The sequence below is a fragment of the Lactuca saligna genome, chromosome 8 (assembly GCF_052625555.1).
Source record: "Lactuca saligna cultivar CGN05327 chromosome 8, ASM5262555v1, whole genome shotgun sequence".
NCBI classification, from domain to species: domain Eukaryota; kingdom Viridiplantae; phylum Streptophyta; class Magnoliopsida; order Asterales; family Asteraceae; genus Lactuca; species Lactuca saligna.
In genome coordinates this window covers 40,566,248-40,570,147 of record NC_136424.1, presented here as the reverse complement: position 1 = coordinate 40,570,147, position 3,900 = coordinate 40,566,248, and the positions used below count along the sequence as shown (strand labels likewise).

Below are 3,900 nucleotides of genomic sequence, written 5' to 3'. Positions count from 1 at the left end.
GATGAGTAAGTTAAGTTTTGTGTCAAACTTGTGCTTAGTAGTTGTGAAGGATCTAAATTTGACAAATATACGAACCAAAGTGACAAAACGTGTTTAACGATACTGTTAACCGGTTAAATGTCACGAAATTATACCTTGGTCAATGAATTTTATATTTGAATAAATAAAAATATAAAATGAATTATTATAAGGCATAATTAGAATGTATTTAAATGTTTTTTGAATAAAAATAATAAAACATAAACATTTAAGTTCAAATACACAAAAACTACATTGTTATTTTATACTAAGTATACATGTATGTATTTGTACATATGTATTATTATCTAGTAGATGCGTAGTTATGAGTTATGACTTAAAGTGATTTTATATAAGGAATATTATGTCTAAATCAACTAAGATAAGAGAAATGGTTGAGATAAGTGCCAACTTAACTAATAAGTGTTTAATCACTTAAGAGATTTTACTAAGAATACTTTTTAATCCCTCTTCTAATTTTCGAGATTAACATCTTCCATCTCCATAACTAGAACCTCTAAATAACTAAGTAACTAATAGTTAGTTAGTTAACTAATTCTATCTTTAACCAACTAGGAGACCAAGTGGGCTAGGAGATCAAATCTCATCATTTACCCATCCCATCACAATCTAGCCTAATTGATTCCATCTTATCTTCTTCTCTTCTTATCCTCTCTCCTCATTCATAATCTGGAAATATCTCCTCATTTCTCCTTTCATTCTCCAGCAAATAATCCAGGGAAAAGCTCCAAAGTTTATCCCATTTTCAACCACACAAATTTCTTTCCAACTCCTCAAAACCGTGAACCTTAACGCGGTTGCTGTCCCTTGGTGTTTCAGCCACCATTTCATCCATCTACACCTTCCTTTTGCTTGATATTTTCACCACCAAATACCACTGGAAGTTAGTTGTTTTGCTACTCTAAATTAGGGAGTCAAATCAGTGGCTAAACTATTCTTATCTTACCCTTTTGCTGTGAAATTTTCGTGACAGCAACATAGCCAAAACAGTAGCTGTTTTCGAGCATCAAACTAACACCCAAAAGTCCTCCATTTTTCTGCCCATTTTCGAGATTCAAATTAGACCATATGTAGCTACTTTCAAACACTTAAAACCCCTGAGAAAGTTACCCTTTACCTCTCAAAAAGCTTGTGTTATTCTACCACCTTTTGGCAACATACTTTTGATCCAAGTTGAAGCTAGGTATATTCTTGATTTCTACTTTTTCTTTTTATCATCAAACCCACTGATTTAAAATGATTTAAGACATGATAAAAGTCTAACACACATGTAAATATATGTCTTTATGTGTTAAGACATCCAAAAGAATACTCGAATCACAAGCTTGAGTGGAACCAGGAACTGCACGAACCATTCTCAACCCAAAAAACTCTACACGACAAAAGTGAGTTTTCTACAGCCCCTCTTTTATATTTTACAAGTTTTGGGGGAGAATACACACTAAAAAGTTTATATTTGAAAGATTTAAAGGCTTTGCTAACTAAAAATGCAAGTTATGTCACTAAACATATCTAAGCTCAAATTTCAGCTTTTCACAGTAAAGTTATGGTCTGTTCACGGACTGTTTTGCCCTCCTTAAACTCAATGGATTTCAAAACTGTACAATATGGAAATAGTTCAAGTTTATACCTTTCCAAGGACTACTTTCACGCATTCATACAATTTTTCTACAATTTATAATGATTTTTACAAAACTCCGTATCATTTCAGAACATTTTCAGACATGTCGGTAAAAATGTACATTTTTACTTAGGTTAGGAGCAACTTAAGGTCATGGTAAAAATTATGGACAAAGTAGACTAATTTTCTAAGCTTTGAGAGTTTACGAATTGCATTTTCAAATTATTATGATTTTTCTATGATTTTCTAAAAATCATGGACAGAATTACCCTTTTGATAAACCTTGCTGTTTGGTTTTTCAAATATAAATATAAAGTTTTGTGGTAAATGAGAAATACACAAATTATGAAATTGTTTAATTCACACATACTTTAAGAGTTACAAAAGTGTAATTATAACAACTATTACTAATATAATCATATTGACAACCTTATAACATAAGATGATTTGAACTATGTCGATGTCACTCACAACCAGTGTGTTGTATAAACTTTGTTGGTCACTTACAGTCGGAGTACTGTCTAAACAGTTGTTATGGTCACTTACAATCGGAGTACTGTCTAAACATGTATATGGTCACTTACAGTCTACATACTGTTTAAACTCGTATTGGGACACATACGACCGTTGTCCCGATCGTATAAGGGACACATACGACGGTTGTCCCGATAGAACTTTTGTAGCTTTACATTATTAAGCATTACAACCAAAAGTCTTCAAACTCAAACAATTGGTAATTATAACAACATCACGGATACAAATGTACTAATACAAACTATGATGAGTTTGTGTGTAGTATAAATATTGTTTGTAGATTGTTAAACATATTGTTAGTATCTATTTATACAAACACTAAATATTTTGCTTCACAAAAATACGTTAAGATTTAATTTTAACATAAGTATTTTAACATGGATACCCGTATTGGATTTCGAGTATCCGGTCTCAATAGCTTTGTTGATTATGTTTTGTCCAACTTATTTTGTTAAGCATTCCATGCTTTATAAAGAGAGTATGTAGTACAAATATCGTTTGAAGATTGTTAAGCATATTTTTAGTGTCTATTTATACAAAAACTAAATATTTTGCTTCACAAAAATATGTTAATATTTACTTTTATCATTAGTATTTTAACATGGATACCCGTATTGGATTTCAAGTATCCGATCTCAATAGCTTTGTTGATTATGTTTTGTCCAACTTATTTTGTTAAACATTTCATGTTTTATAAGGAGTGTATGTAGTACAAATATTGTTTGAAGATTGTTAAACATATTGTTAGTGTCTATTTATACAAACACTAAATATTTTTCTTCACAAAAATATTTTAATATTTACCTTTATCATAAGTATTCTAATATGAATAATCGTATTGGATTTCAAGTATCTGGTCTCAGTAACATTGTTGATCATGTTTTGCCCAACTTAGTTTGTTAAACATTTCACGTTTTATAAAAAGAGTATGTAGTATACATATTGTTTGTAGATTGTTAAACCGATCGGTAGTATTTATTTATATAAATACTTAATATTTTGCTCCACAAAATATGTTAATATTTACTTTTATCATAAGTATTTTTATATGGATACTCGTATCGGATTTCAAGTATCGGGTCTCACACAAGCTTATCGGTAACATTGTTGACCATGTTTTACACAACTTATTTTGTTAAACATTCCACGTTTTATATAGATTTCTTTTTATAAAGCTCACGAAGTCAAAACCTGTGGAACTCACCAACAATTTTTGTTGACGTATTTTAAAAATGTGTATTCTCAGGTAACTAAGAAGCCGGAGGTAGGACATCGGTTCTAAGGAAATTATAGTTCCTTTCTTTTGGGAATAGACTTAACTTGTTTACCGTTGTGTGTTTAATATGAAGATGTAATTTCAATTCAGAAACTTAAAGGTTTGTAAAATATTGATTCAAATATATTATGTATTCAATATATGTGGTTGACTGTGATCTAATTGTATAACGTCGCAACCCCGGCGATTTCCGCCGTCGGTCGGGGTGTGACAATTGCATTCTGAATCTCGATAACAATTCTCTTCAATTGGTATCAAAGAAGGATTTCAAACTGCATTGATCTGATTTTCATTTTAGAATCATTTTCTTTTTGAGTACTAACATTATTCAAAATTTTCCGCGCTTTTTGGTTCTGAAAATCTCTCTTGATCTTCCGATTTGAATCGATTATGCGTTTGAATTGCTTAGTCGAGTGATCGATTAGCAATC

The 3,900-nt window shown here is 30.8% G+C and overlaps 1 long non-coding RNA gene across 1 annotated transcript; it reads left to right on the top strand.

Annotated features, from left to right (window-relative positions):
- Window positions 1-722: 722 nt before the first annotated feature.
- Window positions 723-3,696, top strand: LOC145011912 (uncharacterized). Its single transcript, XR_013664326.1, has 3 exons — window positions 723-1,222; window positions 1,336-1,424; window positions 3,441-3,696. It is a non-coding gene; the product is annotated as an uncharacterized LOC145011912 (long non-coding RNA).
- Window positions 3,697-3,900: the final 204 nt, after the last annotated feature.